General features: G+C 45.6%; 1 pseudogene across 1 annotated transcript; it reads right to left on the bottom strand.

Moving 5' to 3' along the window:
* Positions 1–548: 548 nt before the first annotated feature.
* Positions 549–8328, bottom strand: LOC309621617 (annotated as a pseudogene). The gene is made up of 2 exons: positions 6987–8328; positions 549–1978 (listed from the first exon to the last, which is right to left on the bottom strand). The product of its transcript is annotated as an uncharacterized misc_RNA (transcript).
* Between the last annotated feature and the right edge of the window lie 684 nt (positions 8329–9012).

Below are 9012 nucleotides of genomic sequence, written 5' to 3'. Positions count from 1 at the left end.
AAAACCACAGAACGAGTGCACAGGGTGGGGATTCCAGGGCAGGGGACAGATATAGAAACACAGATGTGCAGAATTCACCAGAAACCTCAAGCATCCGCCTAAGTCTATAGCAGAAGGCTACACGCCACAGTTCAGATCCTTCACCTATCACCCCAATTCTTGGACCCAAAAGCAGGGCCAATGCTGTTACTTTTGAACCTGGGGTCCTCAAAAATGAGTACTGGAAATCCAGAAATGCTACCCTTGAACCGTGTGAATCTGGCTGAAAACAGATGACGCAGCAAACCTACACGCTGTCTGACCGTTAAATTCATGTTACAAGAAAACTAACTTTAAGATTCATTTTTGTAACTTTTTTAAACAGAGAAAACAACACACTCCTTGGGGAAAGGTGAGGGATTGAGAAGACAGGCCCTGGGTAAAAATTATTACGACAGCACCTGGAGTTGAGAGGCCTGCCTAGAAGAGAACCACGGGCACTGCTGCCACCAGTGGGGAGGGCTGCCGTCTGAGGCTCAGCAGACCAGTTCACACGCCCAGCAAAGCTGCTATAGATCCAAGTCATAAAAATCTTCCAGCTCATCGTGAAACAAGTCCCACTCGTCTTCAGAGTCTGTCAGGTCGTCGTCCCCACCTGCAGCCAAAAGCACAAGCAACATCTCGCCCAGCTTAAAGGTGACAACCTCTTCTTCGTCGTTGTCAAAGGGGTTGCCTTTCCCTCTCTCCTCAATGATCTCCCAGAAGTGGTTCGTTCGTTGGGCCCGGTATGTGCTTGATGTTCCCACTTTCTGTCTCTGTGGCTCCTCTCTATGGCATCAGGGTACGCATGCTTGTAAACGCAGTTCCCTCCAAATGGGCAGCTCCCACGTCCTTCGTCAAAATACCTGCACACCTTGTTGCTCATTGCCTCCTTGTATTTCTGAATGAGTTTCTGCTTCTCTTCTTTCTCCTCCACCCAGTACTCACTTGGAATGACAATGTTAGATGTGATCCGGCATTCTGGGCAGTACTTTATGATCTTGCTCTCAAATTGCTTAGCACTCCTCCACTTGCGAATACATTTGAGACAGTAGGTGTGGTTGCAGTTGGAGAGGATTCCGAAGCGGCGCTCGCGGGGGTTGGCTTTCTCATAGACCACCTCCATGCAGATCCCACACACCATGTCCTTGCGGTGCTGCACAGCAAACGAGAGCTCCATGTCCTTCTCATGGGCCTCGATGCAAGATTTGATGTGTTGTGATCTTTGGGCAGCATCCACTGGATGGAGGACCTGCAGCCCACACATATCACACGCGTCTCCATGGAGATACACACAGTTCTCCCCATATCGGCACTCTCCCACTGCAGCATAGGGGCAGATCTGCTTCTTTGTTTCCACTGCAATTTGCTCCTTCTCTGATTCTTCCTTGGTCACTGAGCCCTGCAGGGGTGCTTCAGTGGAGGAAGAGGCAGTACGGCCACAGTAGGGCTGCCCAGGAACAAACTCAATGGCGTTCACCCAGTCTTCTGAACCAGCTCCTACAGTTGAAAAGTTTGAATTTCTTGACTCAGCTTCGCCCATATGCATTTCACCAATCTGTCCAACTACTGATGAGAGACTTGAGGAAGCAGCAAGGGGTGACTTTGCAGTTAGAGCTGTAGCAGTTGCAATGGCTTGCTGTGTTCATATTTGCAGCGGTCTCCGTAAATACAGTACTCTCGCTGAAAATACTTGTACACTACACCATATGGACTCTCAGAGAGGTCACGTGAGTATCGACAGTTATCTCCTTCCTTACAAACCCCATGCATGAAATACCTGCAGGTGACCTGTTTGGTCCAGCCGCCGCCGCTGCCGTCGCTGCCAAATCCCGTGCCCGCAGGGACGGGGAGGTAACTGTGGGGATAGGGGTGGGGGAGGCCGCTGCCACCGCCGCCCCTGCCGCTCCTGCTCTTGATGTTTTGGCTGTTGTTCCCGGAGCTGCAGCCTCCGCCATTACTGTTTATCCCACACAGCAGTGGCGCCGGAACTTCCGGGATCACATAATTCCGGTCCGGCTGAGGGGGGAGAAGGCGGCGAGGTGAAGGGTGGGAAGGGGGAGGACACTGAGGCGCCCGCTCACTCCCCTCTGGCCCGCGTCGTGTCTCTGAGTGCTCTCGCCGCTCGAACTGTGGGCCGGAGCCCGAGCACCCCCTTCTCATTACTTCTTGTTCGTATTTTTAAGTAAATTTTTATTTTTTATCACAGCAAATTTGATTACAAGATTTTGTTTGCTCTAGGTGTGCAAGATGTGGTTCTTTCACACATATACATATATCTCTTCTTCTTCGTATCCTTTTCCCATGTAGGTTATGACACAATGTTGAGTAGTCTTCTCTTGGTATTCTGTAGGTCTTTGGTGATTCTGTATTTCACATGTGTTTGTATATCTCTGTTAACCCCAATATCGTAATGTATCCAATCCTCACACCTTTCCATTTAGTGAACCATCAGTTTGTTTAATGAATCTGTGATTGCCTTTCTCTGTGGAAATATCTTCATTGGTATCAATTTTTTGGTAACACCTACAAGTGATAGGATAGGATATGTGTCTTTCGTTTTCTCACTTACTACAAGTTGCGTGATTCCTTCTAGACGCATCTATGGTGCTGCAAATGGCATTGTTTCATTTTTTCGCTAGCTAATATTCCATCTCTACATGTAGCAGTTCTTCTTTGTCCCCCCATCTGTTGGTGGACTTTTTGGTTACTTCCATATCTTGGCTATTGTAATACTGTGCAGTGCAGTTTTGCCTGCCTGTGTCTTTCCAGTTCTGTCTTCGGAGGTTATAGGTCCAGGAAGGGGCCTGCTGGATCATATGGTAGCTCAATATTTCCCTTTTAAAGGCACCTCCATTCAGTTCTCATTAGTGGCTCTTTCCAAGTTACGTCCCTCTTAAAGTTGAGCGTATGCATTTCTCCACAACACCTTCAGCATTTATTGTTTATAGTTTTCTTGCTGATGGTTATTCTGACTGGTTTGAGATAATACCTCTTTGTGGTTGAATTTGCATGTGTCTCATAATCCGCTGAAATTGAGCTTTAAGGCACGTGCTTTTATTTTTCAATCTGTGATTACAGCTTAGTTCTTCAAAGTGTTTTCTTAAAGTATGTGTCACATTTTGAAATGCTTTGGCCATTTACCTCCCTCTAAACATTTTGAGGGCAGGTTTCATTTACAGCCCTGCCATACTTGTTCATATGAAGTGAGCATTAGCACAGGTTTTAAAGCTGCTTTTGCAGGTAACGGCCAGAGGATGGCAGCCTTTCTACGTTCCCCACTCTGGTAACTAGGGAAACAGCTCTCCCGGCCAGTGGTGTTCCTCGGTTATAAATTAGAGTGGAATGTGCCCGGATAAACCCACAAAAGCGGATGTCTCCTTACTTTTGTTTGTTTTTTAAATTTAATTTATAGTTTTTATTGGAGTAATATTCCATTGTGTACATAGACCACTTCTTCTTGGTGCATTCCTGTATTGATGGATATTTTCGTTGCTTCCAAGTGTTGGCTATGGTAAATATTGCTGGAGTGCAGGATTGCCAGCCTGTGACTTTTTGATTCTCATTTCTCAGGGGTTACGCCCAGCACTGGGTGTGAATGATTGACCTGTAGCTCAATGTTCAAAGCACCTCCATTGTGTTTTCATTAGTGGCTCTTACCACGTCCCCCATAGAAGAGAGGGTAAGCATCTCTCCACAATCACTTCAGCATTTATTGTTTGCAGCATTTTTGCTAATGGCCATTCTGACTGCTGTGAGCTGATCGGTTTTTGTAATTTGGGTTTGCATGTCTTTAAAAATTCCTGAAATTCATCATTTTTCCTCGCCTTTTTGTTTTCTGTTAAAAAAAAATGTGAGTACAGTATACCTCTTGAAATTGTCATCTTGAAAGGTTGCCCTCTTTTGAAATTTTGGTCGATTTTCGACCCCAGGAACTTTTGGAGGGCAGGTGTCATTTAAATAAATGCAAGTTTGGTGAATATTTAGTGACCTTTAGCAATGTGTTTAAAGCTGCTGTTGTGGGAAATGGCCACAAGGAGGCATCATTTCTCCGTTCCCAAATCTGGGTACCAAGGCAGCAGAGCCTTCCAGGAAGTCGTGTTCCTAGGTTTTAAATTAGAATGGAATGTGCCAGGAGAAACCCCCATAAGTTTATGTCTCATTACTTCTTCTTGTTTTTTTTTTTTTACTTTTTTTAATCGGGGTAAATTTTAGAATATTGTTTGTCCTAGGTGTACAGAATCTGGTTCATTTGTACATTATATATGTCTACACTTGTACAGATCCTCTTCCCATGTAAAATATTACAGCGTTTTCTGTAGACCTCCCTTGCTATATGGTCGGTCTTTTTGATAAATGTATATAATATGTATTTGTATACGTATAGTAACACTAATCTTAATTTATCCATTCCCCCCACCTTTCCTTTTACATGAGCATAGTTTGTTTTCTAATTCTGTGAGCGTCTTTCTCTGTGGAAATATGTTCATTTGTGTCAGTTATTAGCTAACCCCTGTAAGTGATATCATAGGATATAGGTCTTTTGCTTTCCGACTTACATCATGTTTGGTGATTATCCCCAGGTTCACCTGTGGTGCCTCAAAGAGCAGTGTTTCATTGTTTTCCATGGCTAATATTCCATTGTGTACATGGACCACTTCTTCTTTATCCATTCACCTGTTGAAGAACATTTTGGTTGCTTCACTGTCTTGGCTATTGTGAATAAGGCTGCAGTGCAGCTTTTGCAGCCTATGTCTTCTCGATTCTGGTCTTCTCAGGTGAGAGGCCCAGTGGCGTGCCTGCTGGATTAAATGGTACCTCAATTTTTACTTTTTAATGCAGCTCCTTTCTGTTCTCATTGTTGGCTGTTACGACTTTACGTCTCACCAGCAGGTAGAGGGTACAGAGTTCTCTAAAGCCCCTTCAGCATTTATTGTTTGTAGACTTTTTGCTGATGGTCAGTCGACTGGTGTGCGTTGAAACCTTTTTGTAGATTAGATTGCATGAGTCTAATACTTCCTGAGGTTGAGCTTTTATCCATTTTCCTTTTTTTTTTAAAGAGAGGGAGTAAAACTTCACTCTTCATACTATCTTCTTGAAAAATTGGCCTGTTTTGAATTGTTTTGTCCATTCCTTACCTCAGCACAATTTTTGAGGGCAGGTGTCCTTTACGGCCCCGAGTCCTTCTGAATGTTAATGACCATTAGCTGTGGGTGTAAAGCCGCTCTTGTGGGAAACGGCCACAAGGCGGCAGCATTTCTCCTTTACCAAATCTGGTTACTAATGCAACAGAGCCTTAATGGAAGTGGTGTTCTAGGTTGTAAACTAGAATGGAATGTGCCAGGAAAAAGCCCTTTAAGTTTATGTCTCATTACTTCTCTTTTTGGGTGGGGGGGCGGTTAAAAATTGTTTTATATGGGAAAAGTGCGTCTTACAAAAGGGCTGCTGAAAAAGACAGTGACCCCTGCAAGAATTACTTGTTTTTGCTTAACGTGAAAGTATGAGTGGTATCCAAGGAATCAAAGCAGTAGATGGACAAATCAGGGGCATCTCCAAGTCACTTTCAGGAAATAGAGCAACAAAACGCAAATTTATATTTTCTGATCAAGGAATTCTTCTAACAATTTAACTTTAGCTTATCTCGTGGATTACCACCCCTCCGTCCCCTTTTAGTGGAAAAACATGACTGACTACTGCAAGCCAATTACTCCACTACAGGAAACACCTTAGAACATAGTTTTGAATCACACCTGTCTAGCTGCAAAGCTCAGGGATGGAATGAGGCAAATACCCACACAAACGGACCCAAGAACCCGACAACAAAACCCCTCAAATGAGGACAAAGGTTTGTCAAAAAGTGCCTGGACTAGAAAGTCTAGGAGATCATAAAACATTAAATACAACTGTGTAACTGAGACCCAGTTTGTGTTAATCCATGAGATAACCAGATAGTTGAACCTCTATGGCTAAGCCCATTTCCCTATTTATATAGACAGAGCTAGCCCTGCTCTATTAACAGCTACCAATATACTGCTTTGTCCTTTAAGATCTATTTGCCACACGAGGCTGAAACCAGTAAACTTGAGTTTTTCCACTAAGGCTACAGACACTGCATCTATGCAGGGAAGAGAAGCTTGTTACACACTCACACGTACCAAGTCTATCAGCCCTTGGGAGTCAACTTCCAACTCTGCATTTATTTTATTCCGCTATATCTTTATATGTGTTCTGTCACCATTTTCCTATCAGGCTAAACACAGTAAAAATCTCAACACAGTCGCACCTGGTTCTGGTTACCCAGCAGTAGTACTTGTGTGCAATTAAACAAGAGACGAAAACCACAGAACGAGTGCACAGGGTGGGGATTCCAGGGCAGGGGACAGATATAGAAACACAGATGTGCAGAATTCACCAGAAACCTCAAGCATCCACCTAAGTCTATAGCAGAAGGCTACACGCCACAGTTCAGATCCTTCACCTATCACCCCAATTCTTGGACCCAAAAGCAGGGCCAATGCTGTTACTTTTGAACCTGGGGTCCTCAAAAATGAGTACTGGAAATCCAGAAATGCTACCCTTGAACCGTGTGAATCTGGCTGAAAACAGATGACGCAGCAAACCTACACGCTGTCTGACCGTTAAATTCATGTTACAAGAAAACTAACTTTAAGATTCATTTTTGTAACTTTTTTAAACAGAGAAAACAACACACTCCTTGGGGAAAGGTGAGGGATTGAGAAGACAGGCCCTGGGTAAAAATTATTACGACAGCACCTGGAGTTGAGAGGCCTGCCTAGAAGAGAACCACGGGCACTGCTGCCACCAGTGGGGAGGGCTGCCGTCTGAGGCTCAGCAGACCAGTTCACACGCCCAGCAAAGCTGCTATAGATCCAAGTCATAAAAATCTTCCAGCTCATCGTGAAACAAGTCCCACTCGTCTTCAGAGTCTGTCAGGTCGTCGTCCCCACCTGCAGCCAAAAGCACAAGCAACATCTCGCCCAGCTTAAAGGTGACAACCTCTTCTTCGTCGTTGTCAAAGGGGTTGCCTTTCCCTCTCTCCTCAATGATCTCCCAGAAGTGGTTCGTTCGTTGGGCCCGGTATGTGCTTGATGTTCTCACTTTCTGTCTCTGTGGCTCCTCTCTATGGCATCAGGGTACGCATGCTTGTAAACGCAGTTCCCTCCAAATGGGCAGCTCCCACGTCCTTCGTCAAAATACCTGCACACCTTGTTGCTCATTGCCTCCTTGTATTTCTGAATGAGTTTCTGCTTCTCTTCTTTCTCCTCCACCCAGTACTCACTTGGAATGACAATGTTAGATGTGATCCGGCATTCTGGGCAGTACTTTATGATCTTGCTCTCAAATTGCTTAGCACTCCTCCACTTGCGAATACATTTGAGACAGTAGGTGTGGTTGCAGTTGGAGAGGATTCCGAAGCGGCGCTCGCGGGGGTTGGCTTTCTCATAGACCACCTCCATGCAGATCCCACACACCATGTCCTTGCGGTGCTGCACAGCAAACGAGAGCTCCATGTCCTTCTCATGGGCCTCGATGCAAGATTTGATGTGTTGTGATCTTTGGGCAGCATCCACTGGATGGAGGACCTGCAGCCCACACATATCACACGCGTCTCCATGGAGATACACACAGTTCTCCCCATATCGGCACTCTCCCACTGCAGCATAGGGGCAGATCTGCTTCTTTGTTTCCACTGCAATTTGCTCCTTCTCTGATTCTTCCTTGGTCACTGAGCCCTGCAGGGGTGCTTCAGTGGAGGAAGAGGCAGTACGGCCACAGTAGGGCTGCCCAGGAACAAACTCAATGGCGTTCACCCAGTCTTCTGAACCAGCTCCTACAGTTGAAAAGTTTGAATTTCTTGACTCAGCTTCGCCCATATGCATTTCACCAATCTGTCCAACTACTGATGAGAGACTTGAGGAAGCAGCAAGGGGTGACTTTGCAGTTAGAGCTGTAGCAGTTGCAATGGCTTGCTGTGTTCATATTTGCAGCGGTCTCCGTAAATACAGTACTCTCGCTGAAAATACTTGTACACTACACCATATGGACTCTCAGAGAGGTCACGTGAGTATCGACAGTTATCTCCTTCCTTACAAACCCCATGCATGAAATACCTGCAGGTGACCTGTTTGGTCCAGCCGCCGCCGCTGCCGTCGCTGCCAAATCCCGTGCCCGCAGGGACGGGGAGGTAACTGTGGGGATAGGGGTGGGGGAGGCCGCTGCCACCGCCGCCCCTGCCGCTCCTGCTCTTGATGTTTTGGCTGTTGTTCCCGGAGCTGCAGCCTCCGCCATTACTGTTTATCCCACACAGCAGTGGCGCCGGAACTTCCGGGATCACATAATTCCGGTCCGGCTGAGGGGGGAGAAGGCGGCGAGGCGAAGGGTGGGAAGGGGGAGGACACTGAGGCGCCCGCTCACTCCCCTCTGGCCCGCGTCGTGTCTCTGAGTGCTCTCGCCGCTCGAACTGTGGGCCGGAGCCCGAGCACCCCCTTCTCATTACTTCTTGTTCGTATTTTTAAGTAAATTTTTATTTTTTATCACAGCAAATTTGATTACAAGATTTTGTTTGCTCTAGGTGTGCAAGATGTGGTTCTTTCACACATATACATATATCTCTTCTTCTTCGTATCCTTTTCCCATGTAGGTTATGACACAATGTTGAGTAGTCTTCTCTTGGTATTCTGTAGGTCTTTGGTGATTCTGTATTTCACATGTGTTTGTATATCTCTGTTAACCCCAATATCGTAATGTATCCAATCCTCACACCTTTCCATTTAGTGAACCATCAGTTTGTTTAATGAATCTGTGATTGCCTTTCTCTGTGGAAATATCTTCATTGGTATCAATTTTTTGGTAACACCTACAAGTGATAGGATAGGATATGTGTCTTTCGTTTTCTCACTTACTACAAGTTGCGTGATTCCTTCTAGACTCATCTATGGTGCTGCAAATGGCATTGTTTCATTTTTTCGCTAG

This window comes from Balaenoptera borealis, assembly GCF_965194805.1.
Source record: "Balaenoptera borealis genome assembly, contig: HAP1_SCAFFOLD_754, whole genome shotgun sequence".
In the NCBI taxonomy this organism is placed as follows: Eukaryota; Metazoa; Chordata; class Mammalia; order Artiodactyla; family Balaenopteridae; genus Balaenoptera; species Balaenoptera borealis.
Note: the sequence above shows the minus strand (reverse complement) of the source record. Positions and strands in the feature narration are given on the sequence as shown.